We start from the raw sequence: 22,575 nt of genomic DNA on the forward strand, positions 1-22,575 counted from the left end.
CAAGCTATGGTCACCTTGTAAATCTCAGTCAGGCGGATATAAAATAATCATGGTGTTTTCGAATAATAAATAATAGAATAGGGATAGAGATACTTATGTAATTCATTGGTGAGAATTTCAGATAAGCGAATGGAGATGCTTTTCATTCCTCTGAACCTCTGCTTTCCTGCTATCTTCATCCAATCGGTCTTACTCCTTTCCATGGCTGGCTGTATGCAAGGGCATCACCGTTGTCAGTGGCTACATCCCCTCCTCTCAGTGAATAATATGCTCACGCACCCTGTCACGGCACGGCTATTCATCTGTCGGTTCTCGATCATGCTGGAATAGGATTCACCCTCCTTTTGCGTCTGTCACTAACGCCCAGCACTCGCGAGTTTGAAGCTCGTCACAGTCATTCAATCATTGAATCCTACTCAGAATACCACAGACAAGGTTTAGACCTTCCGGATTCTCTTGAATGCCGCCATCATTCTAGCTTACGCCACGAAGATTCCTGTTAGGAGATCTAAGAGATATTCATTCTAGCTTATTTCATGTAGAACAGAAGTGTTTGTCAGGCACGTGTTCATAGGGGAGATGGTGATGAGCGTCACACATAATCATCACCTTCATCACGTTCTTGGGTGCGAATGGATATCTTAGAAGCGAAATAAGATGAATTGAATAGAAAACAGTAGTACTTGCATTAATCTTTGAGGAACAGCAGAGCTCCACACCTTAATCTATGGAGTGTAGAAACTCTACCGTTAAAAATACATAAGTGAAAGGTCCAGGCATGGCCGAGATGGCCAGCCCCCTAAACGAGATCACAGGATCAAAATACAATCCAGGATCCAAAGATGGTCCAAAAGACGTCTAATACAATAGTAAGAGGTCCTATTTATAATAAACTAGTCACTAGGGTTTACATGAGTAAGTAATTGATGAATAAATCCACTTTCGGGGCCCACTTGGTGTGTGTTTGGGCTGAGCCTAAGTGTTGCACGTGCAGAGGCCATTTATGGAGTTGAACGCCAGTATTTGTGCCTGTTTGGGCGTTCAACTCTGGTTTTGGATCCTTTTCTGGCGCTAGACGCCAGATTTGGGCAGAAGGCTGGCGTTGAACGCCAGCTTACGTCGTCAATTCTTGGCCAAAGTATGGACTATTATATATTGCTGGAAAGCCCTGGATGTCTACTTTCCAACGCAATTGGAAGCGCGCCATTTCGAGTTCTGTAGCTCTAGAAAATCCACTTTGAGTGCAGGGAGGTCAGAATCCAACAGCATCAGCAGTCCTTTTTCAACCTCTGAATCTGATTTCTGCTCAAGTCCCTCAATTTCAGCCAGAAAATACCTGAAATCACAGAAAAACACACAAACTCATAGTAAAGTCCATAAATGTGAATTTAACATAAAAACTAATGAAAACATCCCTAAAAGTAACTAGATCCTACTAAAAACATACTAAAAACAATGCCAAAAAGCGTATAAATTATCCGCTCATCACAACACCAAACTTAAATTGTTGCTTGTCCCCAAGCAACTGAAAATCAAATAGGATAAAAAGAAGAGAATATACTATAAATTCCAAACTATCAATGAAACAGAGCTTCAATCATATGAGCGGGACTTATAGCTTTTTGCCTCTTGAATAGTTTTGGCATCTCACTTTATCCATTGAAGTTTAGAATGATTGGCATCTATAGGAACTTCAGATTTCGAATAGTGTTATTGACTTTCCTAGTTCAGTATGATGATTCTTGAACACAGCTTCTTTATGAGTCTTGGCCGTGGCCCTAAGCACTTTGTTTTCCAGTATTACCACCGGATACATAAATGCCACAGACACATAATTGGGTGAACCTTTTCAGATTGTGACTCAGCTTTGCTAAAGTCCCCAATTAGAGGTGTCCAGGGTTCTTAAGCACACTCTTTTGTTGCTTTAGACCTTGACTTTAACCGCTCAGTCTCAAGTTTTCACTTGACACCTACACGCCACAAGCACATGGTTAGGGACAGCTTGGTTTAGCCGCTTAGACCAGGATTTTTATTCCTTTAGGCCCTCCTATCCACTGATGCTCAAAGCCTTGGGATCCTTTTTATTTGCCCTTGCCTTTTGGTTTTAAGGGTTATTGGCTTTTTCTGCTTGCTTTTTCTTTTTCTTTCTATTTTTTTTTCTATTCTTTTTTTTTCGGCCCTTTTTTTTTTCTTTTTTTTTTTTCTGCAAGCTTTGTTCTTTGCTGCTTTTTCTTGCTTCAAGAATCATTTTTATGATTTTTCAGATTATCGAATAACATGTCTCCTAGTCATCATTCTTTCAAGAGCCAACATATTTAACATTCTTAAACAACAACTTCAAAAGACATATGCACTGTTCAAGCATACATTCAGAAAACAAGAAGCATTGTCACCACATCAATATAATTAAACTAAGTTCAAGGATAAATTCGAAACTCATGTACTTCTTGTTCTTTTGAATTAAAACATTTTTCATTTAAGAGAGGTGATGGATTCATAGGACATTTATAACTTTAAGACATAGTTACTAACTACTAATGATCATGTAATGAAGACACAAACACAGATAAGCACATAACATAGAAAACAAAAAACAGAAGAAATAAGAACAAGGAATGAATCCACCTTAGTAATGGTGGCGTTTCCTTCTTGAGGAACCAATGATGTCCTTGAGCTCTTCTATGTCTCTTCCTTGTCTTTGTTGCTCCTCCTTCATTGCTTTTAGATCTTCTCTGATTTCATGAAGGATGATGGAGTGCTCTTGATGTTCCACCCTTAGTTGCTTCCAATAATTGTGTGGAAGAAAATGTATCCCCTGAGGTATCTCAGGGATCTCTTGATTTGCAGTCAAATGTTCTACCACTGAGCTATAGACCCTTGATGGAAGCTTTTGTCTTCCCTTTCCTCTTTCTAGAGGTTTCTCTGGCCTTAGGTGCCATCAATGGTTATGGAAAAAACAAAAAAGCTATGCTTTTACCACACCAAACTTAGAATGTTGCTCGCCCTCGAGCAAAAGAAGAAAGAATAGAAGAATAAGAAGAAGATATGGATGAGATGGAGGGAGATGTGTATTCGGCCATATGGGTGGGATTGGGTGGGAAAGAGATGTTGACTTTTGAAGGAAAGTGGGTGTTTGGATGTGAGTGGTAAAGGGTTAATAGGGAAAAGTGTTTATTGGGAATAGAGGATGATTGAGAAGAGAGAAGAGAGTGAGTGGAGGTAGGTGGGGATCCTGTGGGGTCCACAGATCCTGAGGTGATCCTGTGAGGTCCACAGATCTTGAGGTGTCAAGGCATTTACATCCCTGCACCAATTTAGGCATGCAAAATGCCCTTGCACACAACTTTGGGCGTTCAGCGCCAGGTTGGTGCCCATTTTGGGCGTTCAACGCCCATTTGCTGCCATTTCTGGCGTTGAACGCCAGAACCATGCTTGTTCTGGGCGTTCAGCACCAGAACCATGCTCTGTTCTGGCGTTTGAACGCCAGACAGATGCTCCTCCAGGGTGTGATTTTTCTTCTGCTATTTTTGATTCCGTTTTCAATTTTTATATTTATTTTGTGACTCCACATGATCATGAACCTAAGAAAACATGAAAAACAATAATAATAGAGTTAGATAAATAAATATTGGGTTGCCTCCCAACAAGCGCTTCTTTAATGTCAATAGCTTGACAGTGGGCTCTCATGGAGCCTCACAGATGTGCAGAGCTTTGTTGAGACTTTCCAACACCAAACTTAGAGTTTGGATATGGGAGTTCAACTCCAAACTTAGAGTTTGGTTGTGGCCTCCCAACACCAAACTTAGAGTTTGATTGTGGGGGCTCTGGTTGACTCTGCTTGGAGAGAAGCTTTTTCTGCTTCCTCTCCATGGTTGCAGAGGGTGATCCTTGAGTTTTAAACACAAGGGAGTTCTCATTCCATTGAAGGATTATTTCACCTCTGTCAACATCAATCACAGCTCTTGCTGTGGCCAGGAAAGGTCTTCCTAGGATGATGGATTCATCCTCTTCCTTTCCAGTATCCAGGACTATGAAATCAGCAGGTATGTAAAGGCCCTCAACCTTTACTAATACATCTTCTACTTGTCCATAAGCCTGTTTTCTTGAGCTGTCTGCCATCTCCAGTGAGATTTTAGCAGCTTGCACCCCATAGATTCCCAGTTTCTCTATTACAGAGAGGGGCATGAGGTTTATTCCTGAACCAAGGTCACATAGAGCCTTAAAGATCATAGTGCCTATGGTACAGGGTATTATGAACTTTTCAGGATCCTGTCTCTTCTGAGGCAATGTCAGTTGATCCAGATCACTTAGTTCATTGATGAACAAGGGAGGTTCAACTTCCCAAGCATCAATGCCAAATAATTTGGCATTCAGCTTCATGATTGCACCAAGAAACTTGGCAGTTTGCTCTTTAGTGACATCCTCATTCTCTTCAGAAGAGGAATACTCATCAGAGCTCATGAAGGGCATAAGGAGATTCAATGGAATCTCTATGGTCTCTAGATGAGCCTCAGAGTCCTTTGGTTTCTCAGAGGGAAGCTCCTTATTGATCACTGGACGTCCCAGGAGGTCTTCCTCCTTGGGATTCATGTCCTCTCCTCTCCTCACAGGTTCGGCCATGGCGCTTATGTCAATGGCCTTGCACTCTCCTCTTGGGTTCTCTTCTGTATTGCTTGGGAGAGTACTAGGAGGGATTTTAGTGATCCTTTTACTCAGCTGGCCCACTTGTGCTTCCAAATTTCTAATGGAAGACCTTGTTTCATTCATGAAACTTACAGTGGCCTTAGATAGATCAGAGACTAGATTTGCTAAATTAGAAGCATTTTGTTCAGAGTTCTCTGTCTGTTGCTGAGTGGATGATGGAAAAGGCTTATTATTGTTAAACCTGTTTCTTCCACCATTATTAAAGCCTTGTTGGGGCTTTTGATCCTTCCATGAGAAATTTGGATGATTTCTCCATGTTGAGTTATAGGTGTTTCCATAAGGTTCACCTAAGTAATTTACCTCTGCTATTGCAGGGTTCTCAGGATCATAGGCTTCTTCTTCAAAAGAAGCCTCTTGAGTACTGTTGGATGCAGTTTGCATTCTATGCAGACTCTGAGAAATCATATTGACTTGCTGAGTCAATATTTTATTCTGAGCCAATATGGCATTCAGAGTATCAACTTCAAGAACTCCCTTCTTCAAAGACGTCCCATTGCTCACAGGATTCCTTTTAGAAGTGTACATGAACTGGTTATTAGCAACCATGTCAATGAGTTCTTGAGCTTCTGCAGGCATTTTCTTTAGGTGAATGGATCCACCTGCAGAAGTATCCAATGACATCTTAGATAACTCAGACAGACCATCATAGAATATATCCAGGATGGTCCATTCTGAGAGCATGTCAGAAGGACACTTTTTGGTCAACTGTTTGTATCTTTCCCAAGCTTCATAGAGGGATTCACCTTCTTTCTGTCTGAAGGTTTGAACATCAGCTCTAAGCTTGCTCAGCTTTTGAGGAGGAAAGTACTTGGCTAAGAAAGCCGTGACCAGCTTATCCCAAGAGTTCAGGCTGTCTTTGGGTTGAGAATCCAACCACAATCTAGCTCTGTCTCTTACAGCAAAAGGGAAAAGCATGAGCCTGTAGACTTCAGGATCTACTCCATTAGTCTTAACAGTATCACATATCTGCAAGAATTCAGTTAAGAACTGAAAAGGATCTTCAGATGGAAGTCCATGAAACTTGCAGTTCTGCTGCATCAGAGAAACTAACTGAGGTTTCAGCTCAAAGTTGTTTGCTCCAATGGCAGGAATGGAGATGCTTCTTCCATGTAGATTGGAATTAGGTGCAGTAAAGTCACCAAGCATCTTCCTTACATTATTATTATTTTCGGCTGCCATCTCCTCTTCCTGTTCGAAAATTTCTGAAAGGTTATCTCTGGATTGTTGTATTTTAGCTTCTCTTAATTTTTTCTTCAGAGTCCTTTCAGGTTCTGGATCAACTTCAACAAGAATTCTCTTATCCTTGCTCCTGCTCATATGAAAAAGAAGAAGGCACAGAAAAATAATAATAATAATGGAGATCCTTTATACCACAGTATAGGGATTCCTGTGTGAGTGGAAGAAGAGGGGGAGACAAATAATGTAATATAATGGAAGAAACACAACTGTGAGGAGGCTAGAGATGTGAGATGAGATGTTAGGATATGAATGAATAAATAGAATAAGATGGGAGAGAGGGAATTTTCGAAAATATTTTTGAAAAAGAGTTAGTGATTTTCGAAAATGGTTTTTGAAAAATGTTAGTAATTTTCGAAAAATTTTTGATTTAAAATTTAAATTAATTAATAAATTAAAAAGGAATTTTGAAAAAGGGGGAAGATATTTTTTGAAAAAAGAGAGAGAGAGAGTTAGTTAGGTGGTTTTGAAAAAGTTAAGAAACAAACAAAAAGTTAGTTAGTTAGTTGAAACAAATTTTGAAAAGATAAGAAGTTAGGAGGTTAGAAAAGATATTTTGAAAAGATATTTTTGAAAAAGATAAGATGAGAAGATTTTTTTGAAAAGATATGATAGAAATTAGTTTTTGAAAAAGATTTGATTTTTAAAATCACAATTAATGACTTGATTCATAAGAAATCACAAGATATGATTCTAGAACTTAAAGTTTGCATTTTTCTTAACAAGCAAGTAACAAACTTCAAATTTTTGAATCAAAACATTAATTGATTATGTTATTTTCGAAAATTTGATATAAAAATAAGAAAAAGATTTTTGAAAAAGATTTTTGGAATTTTCAAAAATAACTAAGAATTTTGAAAAAGATTTGAATTTTGAAAAAGATTCTGAAAAAAGATAAGATTTTCAAATTGAAAATTTGATTTGACTCATTGGCAATAACTTGATTTTTAAAAATTTTTGAAAAAGTCAACTCAAATTTTCGAATTTGATGAGAGAGAAAAAGGGAAAGATATTTTTTTTTATTTTTGAATTTTTATGATGAGAGAGAAAAACATGAAAATTATGCAATGCATGAAATTTTTAGATCAAAACAGTGAATGCATGCAAGAATGCTATGAATGTCAAGATGAACACCAAGAACACTATGAAGAACATGATGAACATTCAAGAACATATTTTTGAAAAATTTTTAATGCAAAGAAAACATGCAAGATACCAAACTTAGAATTCTTTAATGCTTACGCATTAAGAATTCAAGAATGCATATGATAAACATGAAAAGACACAAAACAAAAAATCATCAAGATTAAACAAGAAGACTTACCGAGAACAACTTGAAGATCATGAAGAACACCATGAATGCATGAAATTTTCGAAAAATGCAAGATGCACATGCAATTGACACCAAACTTATGATATGACTCAAGACTCAAACAAAAAACACAAAAATATTTTTGATTTTTATGATTTTCTAAATTTTTTGTATTATTTTTTTTTTCGAAAATTAATTTGAAAAAGGAAAATAAGGATTCCAAAATTTTTAATATGAATTCCAGGAATCTTGCCATGTTAGTCTAAAGCTTCAGTCCAGGAATTAGACATGGCTCACTAGCCAGCCAAGCTTTCAAAGAAAGCTCCAGTCCAAAACACTAGACATGGCCAATGGCCAGCCAAGCTTCAGCAGGTGATCATGGATCAGCAGCAGGTGGATGAGCAACAACTAAATTGCTCTTGATAACAAATTGCAAGCCTCAGTCCAAATGAATTTAGACATGGCTTTACAGCCAGCCAGGCTTCAACATGCTTCATGAAACACTAGAATTTATTCTTAAAAATTTTGAATAAAATTTTTTTTTTTGAAAACATTTTTAAATTTTTCGAAAACAGATGACAGATTTTTGAAAAAGAAAAGAAAACAAAAACGAAAATTACCTAATCTGAGCACAAGATGAACCGTCAGTTGTCCAAACTCAAACAATCCCCGGCAACGGCGCCAAAAACTTGGTGCTGTTGCCGGATCAAAAGGGAATCTGGCACTGATGTTACCGGACCAAAAGCTTGCCGAAAACTCAAACAATCCCCGGCAACGGCGCCAAAAACTTGGTGCACGAAATTGTGATGTCCAGGCTCAAACAATCCCTGGTAAGGGCTCCAAAGCTTGGTGCTTTGATCTTAATTCATAATTGTCACAACTTCGATACAACTAACCAGCAAGTGCACTGGGTCGTCCAAGTAATACCTTACGTGAGTAAGGGTCGAATCCCACGGAGATTGTTGGTATGAAGCAAGCTATGGTCACCTTGTAAATCTCAGTCAGGCGGATATAAAATAATCATGGTGTTTTCGAATAATAAATAATAGAATAGGGATAGAGATACTTATGTAATTCATTGGTGATAATTTCAGATAAGCGAATGGAGATGCTTTTCATTCCTCTGAACCTCTGCTTTCCTGCTATCTTCATCCAATCGGTCTTACTCCTTTCCATGGCTGGCTGTATGCAAGGGCATCACCGTTGTCAGTGGCTACATCCCCTCCTCTCAGTGAATAATATGCTCACGCACCCTGTCACAGCACGGCTATTCATCTGTCGGTTCTCGATCATGCTGGAATAGGATTCACCCTCCTTTTGCGTCTGTCACTAACGCCCAGCACTCGCGAGTTTGAAGCTCATCACAGTCATTCAATCATTGAATCCTACTCAGAATACCACAGACAAGGTTTAGACCTTCCGGATTCTCTTGAATGCCGCCATCATTCTAGCTTACGCCACGAAGATTCCTGTTAGGAGATCTAAGAGATATTCATTCTAGCTTATTTCATGTAGAACAGAAGTGTTTGTCAGGCACGTGTTCATAGGGGAGATGGTGATGAGCGTCACACATAATCATCACCTTCATCACGTTCTTGGGTGCGAATGGATATCTTAGAAGCGAAATAAGATGAATTGAATAGAAAACAGTAGTACTTGCATTAATCTTTGAGGAACAGCAGAGCTCCACACCTTAATCTATGGAGTGTAGAAACTCTACCGTTAAAAATACATAAGTGAAAGGTCCAGGCATGGCCGAGATGGCCAGCCCCCTAAACGAGATCACAGGATCAAAATACAATCCAGGATCCAAAGATGGTCCAAAAGACGTCTAATACAATAGTAAGAGGTCCTATTTATAATAAACTAGTCACTAGGGTTTACATGAGTAAGTAATTGATGAATAAATCCACTTCCGGGGCCCATTTGGTGTGTGTTTGGGCTGAGCCTAAGTGTTGCACGTGCAGAGGCCATTTATGGAGTTGAACGCCAGTATTTGTGCCTGTTTGGGCGTTCAACTCTGGTTTTGGATCCTTTTCTGGCGCTGGACGCCAGATTTGGGCAGAAGGCTGGCGTTGAACGCCAGTTTACGTTGTCAATTCTTGGCCAAAGTATGGACTATTATATATTGCTGGAAAGCCCTGGATGTCTACTTTCCAACGCAATTGGAAGCGCGCCATTTCGAGTTCTGTAGCTCCAGAAAATCCACTTTTAGTGCAGGGAGGTCAGAATCCAACAGCATCAGCAGTCCTTTTTCAACCTCTGAATCTGATTTCTGCTCAAGTCCCTCAATTTCAGCCAGAAAATACCTGAAATCACAGAAAAACACACAAACTCATAGTAAAGTCCAGAAATGTGAATTTAACATAAAAACTAATGAAAACATCCCTAAAAGTAACTAGATCCTACTAAAAACATACTAAAAACAATGCCAAAAAGCGTATAAATTATCCGCTCATCAATCACCAAAGCATCAATGGAAAAACAACAAGCACAGGATGATCCCATCAAGAAGAAAATACAGGAATTTCTCCCAGAAATCCCTCAATCTGAATACTGAGAGTATCTTGAAACATCCATTACCAAGATGCAAGAAGCTATGGAACAAATAATAAAAGAACAGAAGGAACAAAGTCAAATTCTTTGCTATTTGATTAAAGAACAAGAGGAGCAAGGGCGTGACTTGAGGGAATTGAAGCGCCAGAAGTTATCTCTTGAAGGACCAAGCACCCCACAGATCCGAGGAATATCCACTTCCCAGAACAAAGGTTGTTAAATTCCAATTTCTGCTTTAACTCTGTGATAGTTGTCGTTACAGGAGTTTACCTTAGGAGTCATATAGTAGTAATTAGTGTCTATTTTGATTTTATCTCCAATTAAGTTATAGTCTATTTTTCTCATCATCAGCAAACATGAATAAAATAGTAGATCTTTTGAATAAGAGGCAATAAAATTCGAGTTTTTAATAAGAAAAATTCTAATTAGTAACATGTGGTGGCAATGCTTTCTGTCTTCTGAATGAATGCTTGAACAGTGCATATGTCTTTTGAATTTGTTGTTTAAGACTGTTAAATATGTTGGCTCTTGAAAGAATGATGAATATGAGACATGTTATTGATAATCTGAAAAATTATAAAAATGATTCTTGAAGCAAGAAAAAGCAGCAAAGAACAAAGCTTGCAAAAAAAAAAAAGCCAATAGCCCTTAAAACCAAAAGGCAAGGGTAATAAAAAGGATCCCAAGGCTTTGAGCATCAGTGGAAAGGAGGACCTAAAGGAATAAAATTCCGGTCTAAGCGGCTAAACCAAGCTGTCCCTAACCATGTGCTTGTGGCGTGAAGGTGTCAAGTGAAAACTTGAGACTAAGCGGTTAAAGTCAAGGTCCAAAGCAAAAAGAAGAGTGTGCTTAAGAACTCTGGACACCTCTAATTGGGGACTTTAGCAAAGCTGAGTCACAATCTAAAAGGTTCACCTAATTATGTGTCTGTGGCATTTATGTATCCGGTGGTAATACTGGAAAACAAAGTGCTTAGGGCCACGGCCAAGACTCATAAAGTAACTGTGTTCAAGAATCATCATACTAAAATAGGAGAATCAATAACACTATCTGAATTCTAAGTTCCTATAGATGCCAATCACTCTGAGCTTCAATGGATAAAGTGAGATGCCAAAACTGTTCGGAAGCAAAAAGCTACTAGTCCCGCTCATCTAATTAGAATCTGAGCTTCACTCAAAAACTCTAAGATATTATTGCTTCTTGACCTATTAGTCTTCTATTTTATTTGTCTAGTTGCTTGAGGACAAGCAACAGTTCAAGTTTGGTGTTGTGATGAGCGGATATTTTATACGCTTTTTGGGGTTAATTTCATATAGATTTTAGTATGTTTTAGTTGGTTATTAGTTTATTTTCATTAGTTTCTAGGCAAAATCCACATTTCTGGACTTTACTATGAGTTTGTGTATTTTTCTGTAATTTCAGGTATTTTCTGGCTGAAATTGAGGGAGCTGAGCAAAAATCTGAATCAGGCTGAAAAAGGACTGCTGATGCTGTTGGATTCTGACCTCTCTGCACTCGGAATGGAATTTCTGGAGCTACAGGAGTCCAAATGGCGCGCTTCCAATTGAGTTGGAAAGTAGACATCCAGGGCTTTCCAGCAATATATAATAGTTCATACTTTACTCAAGGATAGATAACATAAACTGGCGTTCAACTCCAGCTCTCTGCCCAATTCTGGCGTCCAGCGCTAGAAACAAGTTGCAAGTTGGAGTTTAACGCCAGAAAAGGATCCAAAGCTGGCGTTGAACGCCCAAAACAGCTCTATTCATGTGAGAAGCTTTGGTCTCAGCCCCAGCACACATCAAGTGGGCCCCAGAAGTGGATTTCTGCACCATCTATCATAGTTTACTCATTTTCTATAAACCTAGGTTACTAGTTTAGTATTTAAACAACTTTTAGAGATTTATTTTGGATCTCATGACATTTTAGATCTAAAATTTGTACCTTTTGACGGCATGAGTCTCTAAACTCCATTGTTGGGGGTGAGGAGCTCTACTGTGCCTCGATGAGTTAATGCCAGTATTTCTATTTTCTATTCAATCATGTTTGTTCCTATCTAAGATATTCATTTGCGCCTTATTATGATGAATGTGATGATCCGTGACACTCATCACCATTCTCAACCTATGAACGTGTGCCTGACAACCACCTCCGTTCTACATTAGATTGAATGAGTATCTCTTAGATTCCTTAATTGGAATCTCCGTGGTATAAGCTAGAATCCATTGGCAGCATCCTTGAGAATCCGGAAAGTCTAAACCTTGTCTGTGGTAATCCTAGTAGGATTCTGGGATTGGATGACTGTGACGAGCTTCAAACTCGTGAGTGCTGGGCGTAGTGACAGACGCAAAAGGATAGTAAATCCTATTCCGGTATGATCGAGAACCTACAGATGATTAGCCGTGCGGTGACAGCGCATCTGGACCATTTTCACTGAAAGGAAGGATGGTAGCCATTGACAACGGTGATCCTCCAACACACAGCTTGCCATAGGAGGGATGTGCGTGCGCGAAGAAGAAGATAGAGGGAAAGCAGAGATTCAAAAGGCAAAGCATCTCCAAAACTCCAACATATTCTCATTTACTGCATAACAAGTAACCTTTAATTCATGCCCTCTTGTTCATTTGCAAGTCAATTGATAGCCACTAATTAATATCTTGACTAAGAGTTGCAAGATAACCATAGCTTGCTTCAGGCCAACAATCTCCGTGGGATCGACCCTTACTCACGTAAGGTATTACTTGGACGACCCAGTGCACTTGCTGGTTAGTTGTGCGGAATTACATAGTGTGAAGTAATTTTCGTGCACCACCAAGACAAGAGCCCACAGGGAATGCGACAACCCCCCAACTTTCGTGGTCAATACCCAAGTCCAGATCGGCAGCAAAAAAGGATACCCGGCTCCTATCCATCTCAACGGAAGGTCCCGCCACCCCAAACAGAGGATCCCCCATGATATCTTTTGGTCCAGAAGACCAGTGGTTTCATGACCTCCCCGAAAATCCCCCCATGGTAATCACAGCGATGATTGGAACGGGGTAAGTCAGGCGAATCCTTGTTGACACCGGGGCCAACTCCAATATCCTGTTCAGGAACGTATTCGACACCATGAGACTTAAGGAGTCTGACCTCAAAAGCCACCAGCACGGGGTCATGGGACTGGGCAACAACTATATAAAACCCGACGGGACAATCTCTCTCCCAATCTGCTTAGGAACCAGAGACACCAGGAGGTCGGTTATGGCAGACATCGTAGTCCTCAGAGACTCCACAGCCTACAACATCATCCTGGGGAGAAAAACCATCAACAAGTTCTCAGCCGTAATATGCACCAAATTCATAACGATGAAGTTCATAATGGACAAGGGAACCGTTGGCTCCATTAGGGGAGACCTAGAAGTGGCGGTCGCCTGCGACAATGCCAGTCTCTCCCTAAGGAAAGAGTCAAAGAAAGCAACCGGCGTATTCCTGGCAGACCTGGACGTAAGGATGGAGGACAAGCCAAGGTCGAAACCAGAAGGAGACATGGAGAAGTTCCAAATAGGAAACTCGGCAGAGTAGTTTACCTTTGTAAACAGAAACCTTCCCCATGAGCTCAAGGGCCCCCTCATGGAGGTCGTCAGGGCGAACGGCGACCTCTTCACATGGGCACCGTCAGACATGCCGGGGTTGGATCCTGAAGTTATGTCGCACCGATTATCCGTCAAACTAGACACCAAATCAGTAGCCCAACGACGAAGTAAGATGTCTCAGGAAAGGGCTGATGAGGTGGCCAAGCAAACGGCCGGGCCATTAGAAGCCGGATTCATCAAAGAGCTCGAGTACTCAACTTGGCTATCCAACGTCGTCCTCGTCAAAAAAGCCAGCGGGAGGTAGAGAATGTGTGTCGACTATTCCGATCTAAACAAAGCATACCCAAAAGACTCCTTCCTCCTCCCCAACATCGACACCTTAGTAGACTTGGCGGCAAGGTATCGCTTCCTCAGCTTCATGGACGCGTACTCCGGCTATAACTAAATCCCAATGCACCGACCCGACGAGGACAAAACGGCGTTCATAACGCCAGCAGGCACTACTGCTACAATGTAATGCCATTCGGATTGAAGAATGCTGGAGCCACCTACCAAAGACTAATGAACAAGGTCTTCTACGACCTCATCGACAAAATGGTAGAAGTATACGTCGACGACATCCTGGTGAAAACAGCAAAACCGAGCAGTCTGATCGACGACCTCCAAGCCGTCTTCAAGGAACTAAGGAAATTCAAGATGAGGCTCAACCCACTCAAATTCGCATTTGCCATAGAAGTCGGAAAGTTCCTAGGCTTCATGATAAGACAAAGAGAAGTAGAGGCCAACCCAGACAGGTGCGAAGCCGTTCTCAAGATTACGAGCCCTGGATGCGTCAAAGATGTCCAGCGGCTCGCCGGAAAACTCACAGCTTTATCCTGGTTCCTCGGAGCCTCGGCAGAGAAGGCCATTCCATTCTTCAATCTAATGAAGAAAGAGATCGCCTTCGAGTGGACCCCGGCGTGCGAAGAAGCGTTCAACCATTTCAAGAAGATACTCTCGGAACCTCCCGTGCTAAGCAAGCCCAGAGAAGGGGAACCTTTGTACCTATATCTGGCAGTGACCACACAAGCCATGGCAGCAGTCCTTGTCCGAGAAGAAGACAAGACCCAACACCCAATATACTTCATCAGCAAAGTACTCCAAGGGGCAGTGTTGAAGTACACCAAGCTGGAAAACTGGCCTACGCCCTATTAACCTCGTCTAGGAGACTAAAACAATACTTCCAAGGGCACGTGATCATCCTAAGAATCGACCAAGCTATACGGCAAGTCCTTCAAAAACCCGACCTAGCGGGGAGAATGATGGCATGAGTAGTCGAGCTGTTTCAATATGACTTGTAATACGAGCCCAGGCAGGCAATCAAAGCCCAAGAAATGGCGGAATTCCTGGCAGAAGTCACAGGGGAGGCACCCGACACACCGAGCACACGGTGGAAGCTCCACGTCGACGGAGCATCCAACCAAACGTTCGGAGGAGCTGGAATCATCCTCGAGAACTCGGCTGGGGTAGCTTACAAACAATCGATCAGGTTCGACTTCCCATTCTCCAATAACCAGGCTGAGTACGAAGCCCTGATAGGAGGGTTAATCCTAGCTAAGGAAGTCGGAGCGTCAAGAAAAGAAGTCAGCAGCAACTCCCAGGTCATCACCTATCAGATAAACGGCAGCTACCAGGCCAGGGACATACTACTACAAAAATACCTGGAGAAGGTAAAAGAGCTATGTAAGAGCTATGTAAAAGCTTTGAGGAAGTCGTGGTTCAACATGTCCCCAGAGAAAGAAACACCCGAGCAGACCTCCCTTCCAAGTTAGCAAGTACCAAACCCGGAACGGGAAACAGGTCTCCAATCCAGGGACTGGCGACTGAACCGACAATCATCTTGTGTGCAACACAGACGCTGAGCCCCCCTTCATGGATAGACCCCATCCTCCGCTACTTGGAACACAGCGAAACTCCCGAGAACGAGAAGGAAGCCCAAGGTACCAGGAGGGAAGCCCCCAAGTATGTGATCATACAAGGGCAGTTATACAAGCGATGACTCCACCAACCCTTACTCAAGTGCCTGTGCCCCGACCAAACGGACTACGTCCTAAGCGAAGTCCATGAGGGGTGTTGTGGTCACCATATCGGAGGAAGGTCGTTAGGAAGAAAGCTCGTCAGGGCAGGGTATTATTGGCCCACAATGATGTCGGACGCTCGGGAGTTCGTCAAGAAATGCAAAAAATGCCAAGAGAACGCCAACTTCCATAAAGCCCCTCCCGAAGAACTCAGTCTGATGATGGTACTGCGACCTTTCGCCCGATGAGGACTCGACCTCTTAGGGCCATTCCCATCCGGCCCCGGGCAGGTAAAATACCTGATAGTAGCCATAGACTACTACACCAAATGGGTAGAAGCCGAGCCACTGGCCAGTATATCTTTGGCCAACTGTCAAAAGTTCATGTGGAGGCAAGTATTCACCAGATTCGGAATCCCAGAATCTGTTATATCAGATAACGGGACCCAGTTCACCGACAAGAAATTCAAAGAGTTCCTATCAGGACTAGGAATCAGGCAGAAGTTCTCCTCAGTCGAGCACCCCCAGAGCAACCGCCAGGTAGAAGCAGCCAATAAAATCATCCTAAAAGGACTAAAGAAACGACTTAATGGGAAAAAAGGGCTCATGGGCAGACGAGCTAACTTCGGTCCTATGGTCTTACAGAACCTCTCCCCAATCATCTACCGGAAAAACCCCTTTCTGACTCACATACGGGGTCGACGCAGTCATCCCAGTCAAGATCGGGGAGCCAAGTCTGAGGTTGCTCCACGGAGGGGGAGACGAGGCAGTCGAAAAAGACCTGGTCTACGAAACAAGGCAGATGGCACACCTGACAGAAACAGCAATCAAGCAAAGGATAGCCCTAAGATACAACAACAAAGTGCTAAAGAGGAACCTCGGGGAAGGCAACCTGGTCTTACGGTGCAATGACATAGAACCGCCAACCCCGGGAGAAGGCAAGTTGGCCGCGAATTGGGAAGGACCTTACAGGGTAAGGGAAGTTCTCGGCAGAGGTGCCTATAAGCTAGAGAGGCTAGACGGAAGCGAGGTGCCGAGGACCTGGAACCTAAAAAGGTTTTATTCATAAAGAAGAAGCGACCACATGACCTGACGGTCCTACTCCCCCAACACTTTAAACTTCTTTCCATTTCTTTATCCCTTTTTCACTCAATTACATGTTACATTATTCCTTTGTTTTAAATTCTATATATGCATACATAGTTACCTCGTTTCTGCAAGATATACATCAACACGCCACAACGACGCAATAATACGACAAAACAGCAAGCGGTCGACCTAACGAAAACCTGGGACTGATCACCTCGGGAACCAAAGAGACCTAAAGTTAAAACAAATGTGCAACAAAAAGGAAAGCAACAAAAACGGTAAATACCAGGAAAACGGTAAACCAAACACCAAATAGCCACGATGGCCCGGATAAGTAAAATAATAAATAAGCAAAGCCACGAAGGCCCGAGCAAGCGAATACCAAAGCAAAACCACAAACGGCCTAATTAAAGTAAAATGTCGAAAGTATCCATTACAACCAAAGGCACCACAAACAGGCCCAAAAACAATATTCAAAGACACTAAGATAAAAGGAGAAAGAAGGAAAAGAGAACTCTCGATCTCAAGGCCTGAGGATATCCACAATCTTCCCATCCTTAACCGTCTTGAAGGCCCCAATTTGAGAAAGGAGGTCGGGAGGCAACACGGCCACCTGAGCCTTAATCCCCTCCTCAGTAAGCTTCACGGCCTCCCGAGCTCCCTTCGCAATCTCCTTGTTCTTTTTCTTCAAAGAGGACACCTCCTGACGAGCGGCCGCAGCCGAGCTCTCCGCCAAAGCAAGCTTCTCCTCCAAATCCTTGACTTTCTTTTCAGCAGCAACAGTTTCACCACGAGAGGTATTCAAAGAATTCATCAGAGAGAGGTCTCGCTCCACCAACCTGTTGATCTCCTTAGCATCCTCCTCTGACTTCAACTTCAGAGACTCCTTCCGAGATCTCGAATCCGTCATATCCTTTTGGGAGCTCCAAAGTTTTTCCTCCAAAACATGAACACTTCCCAAGACGGGTTCTACCTCCTTGGAAATTGCGGCGGCTTGGAGAAGGCTACCGTAAATCCACCTCGCCTGGCCCGCGAGGTCGGCATCCCGAAAAAACTCCTCGGTGCCAGGAAGCAGTTGGGACTCAATAAAACGCCTAGCATCAAAGCTCTTTTCCATAACGGAAAGAGCCTTTCTCGAGTCTATTTTTCTCTTCTTCGGGTTACCAACAATCATCAGGTCGTCATCACCAGATGCCGGACCCTCCCTCTCAGCAGGGATCTCCTCCTCAACGTCTGCATTTCCCGGGGTAGTTTCAGGGGGGACCTCAGCTGACTCTACCTCCCCCTGACCACTACCCTTGCCGGTGCCCTCCTGACCATGATCCGCCGAAGGAGTCGCCAAGGAGTCCTCACCACTCCCCTCAAGAAGTTTCATCAGCTTGGCCATAGTAGTTTTTCCACCAGCCATGGAAACTGCAAGCAAAAACAGGACATGAGCAAGGGAAAGAAAAACATTAAACAAAAATACAAGTAAACAAAGAACTCACCAACATAAGACCGACCGGTCTCCCGATCTCCCATAACCATATGAGGGTTAAGATTTTATTCGCTAAAAATAGCCAACAGAACGTCGGCAATCTTATGCTCTTCCGAGCTCAACCAGTTATAGGAAACTTTGATCAAGTAATCGGATCTCGCCCCAAAACTCCAATAGGTCGGGATCCGTCTTTCTCCCTCTGCAGTAAGCCAGAAAGGTTGATGGCCCTCAACCGGTTTGACTTTAAAGAAAGTTGATTTGAAGCCGTGAAAAGAATCCTCAAAGAAGCCAAAGATCCTACGACCTTGTTGAGCCCTAAAGGACATATACCCTTTCTTCGTTTTTCCCTCCCGAGAAGGGTTGGCAAGGAGGAAGAAGTAGAGGAAAACATTCACGGAGACCGGGATCTCCAGGTACTCACAGACCACCTCAAAACAACGAACAGCGGCCCAACTATTCGGGTGCAGCTCCGACGGAGCAACATCGCACCGATTCAACAAACCCATCACGAAGGGAGAAAAAGGGAGACGAACTCCCAGGGAAGTAAACATGGGTCTGTAATCCCATAGCCAATCAACCACGCACAGAGATGCTAGGTTTTTATGGCAAACACACTCCCGGTCAGCAGGAACGTAAACCTGATAGAGCGCCTCCTCGGGACCCCGTCCGCACAAGAGCCCAGCCTGGTGAAGTTCTTGGAGGCTCTCGCGGGTAACCCTGGACGAGGTATCCTTCACGTCGGAAGTTACCCAGGCATAATGGTCGATCATATCGGCTAACGGCCGCTGAGTCATGTTTGGAACCACGGGTCGCTCGGCCATACCTACAGCGGGGGCACCACTTAGTCAGCACGGGAGGTCGGGAACCCTAAAAACAATAAAAACAAGCTACAATTCCCTGAACCACCCCTCATACACCCTTATACTAACTCAGAACCTAATCAAAAAGCTAAAAACACCCAGTAGCACCCTCTCTAAAAGAAGATGCAGCCAAAACAAACAAAACCCGGGCATGCACAAAAGAAAAAACACAGAGGAATGCCAAGGGAAAACAGAGAGCAAGGAAAGCTGTAAAAACAACATACCAGGGAAAATGCAGGAAGAATCCGCAAAAAATCGAAGGAAAAATCCAAAGAAAGAAACAGCAACGAAAGCGGGAAGAAGTTTGAAGCAGCAGCAAAAGCTAGAAGCAGCAGTGATGAGAGAAAGCAGAAGAAGGAGAAAAGAAAAGTAAAGAAGAAGTTATAAAATAAAAAGGGCAGGCCCAAAGACGTAACCGTCAAAAAGGAGCGCCAAAAGACAGGGGCACAACCGTCATTTAATGATGGGCATTTAATGCCCAGCACAGAAGCCAAGGCGACAGCCCCAATGGAGAAACGAGCCAGCCACGCGTGAAGAACACGGACGCCATCAACGAGTTCTCGAGAAAGAAGACACGTCCCGGTGCGAGCGAGTAAATCAAATGCGCCCAGCCCTGAACTTCAAACCTCAAGGCTGGCACGTTGGGGGCACTGTTACGGACTGCCACAGTCCAATTCCGCTCACCCGACGGGTCGGACCACCTCCTCCGACCCAAATCCCGAACCAGCCTCCACGACAGAGGCAACCCAACGGGTCGGTCCCCCGCGCCCGACCCGAAACACGCGCGACTTGCCACAAAGCGGCTCAAGTCACCACGCCTAGCAACCGGTCAGGTCGGTACCCTCGAGACCCCCGACCCGGAAGACTGGAACGTCCTGCTTTTCTCCACGTGGATTAGGGCAGCTCATGGAAACTTCTTGGCCAGTGGGCCAGGTCACCTATGGGCCCACCCGGCACAGTATATAAGGGAAGAGGCTAGCTCTTCCCCCAAGGTATGTGATATCTTACCCAATTCGGCAATCACCTCGTACGGACGCTGACTTGATCGTCGGAGTGTCCTTGCAGGTGCCCCCCCTCGGTCCACGCCGTCTCCGTCGTCAACCAACTTCCAGCTGGCATCTCAACACCCGCTCCAAGTCCGCTCAAGGCCTCAGCCGCTTATTCTCTCCATACCATCTTACCCATCGAGTGCCCAAGGTACCCTAAGGCAACGAACAGGTAGTATAAACAATCGATTGAATTATAAGAAACCCATATTTTAGTCATCGTTCAATCGATTGGGTAATATGACCAATCGATTGATTTTTGCGAAAACGATGCTGCCGTGCAATTTTCAATCGATTGTTTTGTGATAACAACCTGTAGTCCAATCGATTGAGTTATGGGAAACCTGAAATTCAATCGATTGGCAATCGATTGTTTTGATAATCCAATCGATTGATTTTCAAAGAAACACGATTTCACAGTCCTGGACGAACGTCACGGATCAAATATAATCTTTTAATCGATTGGAATAGCTAAAAAGTTTATTACGATCAATGGAAGATCTAATTCGTTATTGTTTTTGTTTTTAATTGTTAATAAACATAATAGATTAATGATAAAATAATAATTTATAAAATATAAAATAGTTTTTATGATTAAATAAAATATATGGAGTTAATTTGTAATTAAAATTAGATAAGAACTATTTATCAGTTATTAAAAAATTTAAAAAACATATTTTGTTATAAAACCATTTAATGGTCCAAACGTTCTGAGACTATCGAATCCAGTACCTAAAGTCTATTAAAAATGAGTTTTTGTTAAATACGAATTTAGATATTTCTACTAATTAAATTTTAGATGTTCTTATTCTTAAGAGTTTTGGATTTTTTTCCCTTACGTTAAGTGTTCATTGTGGAATGTTGGTTTTCAAAACTTTCTAAAAAATTATTGAACAATATCCATGTTCTAGTTGATTTAAAATTCTTCTATATGAGGAAAAAATTATTTGGCATATATATAGCATTTATTTTCGTGGATCCGTGGCCAACTTTTCGTGGCAAACCATGGATTCCATCTCCTCAATAGGAATAGCTTAGCCAGCACAAGTGTCTCGGTTTTCTTTATGACATTTTATAATGTTCTTGTCTTCTGGTATTTTGATGAGGTAATGTAATATAATTAATTTCGCAGCATACGTCATTATTATTTTTATTTTTCGATCATCAATGTTTCCTCGTACGTCTTCTTCCCATTGAAGGAGTGGGTATACTTCCTTCTATGAAACATTAAGGGACCAATATTTTAAGTTAAAAAAAATAATTAAAATTGTAATTAGTGTTGATTCAAATACAGTAAAAACAAAAGAAAAATGTTAAATTTTTAAAATTTAATTATTATATTAGTTTCTATAATTTTATTAAATTTATTGTTAGAAACAAGAGACTAATTGGAGAAAAGATTTTTATATTATTGAGTGTATTCAAGTTGTGTAGAATGATACAATATAAAAAGATATTTATAGGTACTAAACGTAATCTCTTATAATAAATATTCAGATATACTAAATAATACTAATTGATCCTAATTATATTCTAACATCCTCCCTCAAACTCAAGTGAAACTTGAGTTTGAAACTTATTGAAAACAACGAATAGAACAGGTGCAGATGAAACTTTCGGAAAGAATGGAACTGCCGCTTGTTTGAAAGAAGCGCAGACAGAACTGTCGCTAGTCTGAAGGAAGCGCAAACGGAACTGCCGGAAAGAAATGCAGACAGAACTGCCACAAGGAAACACAGATGAAACGCAGACGGAACTGCCACAAAAGAACGCAGACGGAACTGCCACAAGAAAACACAGATGAAACGCAGACGGAACTGCCACAAAAGAACGCAGACGGAACTGCCGAAAGAGAGCGAAAATTATATGATTTCTTCATGAGAATAGGTAAGTAGCGGATGATAATGGTGTTTGATCATTCGACTCGGAAAAACTCAAGACAAAGAGAACAGGCTAGTCGGTGAGGTGAAAAAGTATCAAAGGAGTGACAAAAGGGAAAGAAAAATGGCATAGAAAAAAATGCAAAAACTACAGTGATTTCACCACAAGGAAAACAACTTATCCTCTTCAAGGAGGATACTATGGCTCTGATACCATGTTAGAAATAAGAGACTAAACTGGAGAAAGAATTTGTGTATTATTGAGTGTATTCAAGTTGTGTAGAATAATACAATATAAAAAGATATTTATAGGTACTAAACGTAATATCTTATAATAAATATTCAGATATACTAAATAATACTAATTGATCCTAATTATATTCTAACATTTATAATTAGGTCTTTATATTTTTTTTTCAATTGAGAGCCCTACATAGTTTTTATTTTTATAATTAGGTTTTTTCTAATGTAAAAAATATTATAATTAACTGAATATTTTTTTGCAAATTGAAAGTATTCATAATTAAAAATCTAATTAGATATTTGACCACATGTATTTTGAGAAAAATATTTTGAAAATTTTAATATTTTTTACATGGAAAGGACTTAATTATAAAACTAAAAGAAATATAAGAATCCAATTATTAAAAAAAATATAGAAATCTAATTAAAAATTTGATAAAACTATAGGACCAAATATAGTAGCTAAAATCTCGATTTAACTCTTAAAATCTTCCGATATTATAATTTTAAATGAGTCTATCGATTTTACAAAATTTGTACTAAG

At 41.5% G+C, this 22,575-nt stretch overlaps 1 non-coding gene across 1 annotated transcript; it reads left to right on the plus strand.

The window, feature by feature from the left end:
* The first annotated feature begins 5,383 nt into the window (after positions 1-5,383).
* Positions 5,384-5,487, plus strand: LOC148575781 (small nucleolar RNA R71). The gene has a single exon (XR_015903629.1). It is a non-coding gene; the product is annotated as a small nucleolar RNA R71 (small nucleolar RNA).
* The last annotated feature ends 17,088 nt before the right edge of the window (positions 5,488-22,575 follow it).

This window comes from Arachis ipaensis, chromosome B1 (assembly GCF_059453495.1).
Source record: "Arachis ipaensis isolate K30076 ecotype BB chromosome B1, ASM5945349v1, whole genome shotgun sequence".
Classification (NCBI taxonomy): Eukaryota; Viridiplantae; Streptophyta; class Magnoliopsida; order Fabales; family Fabaceae; genus Arachis; species Arachis ipaensis.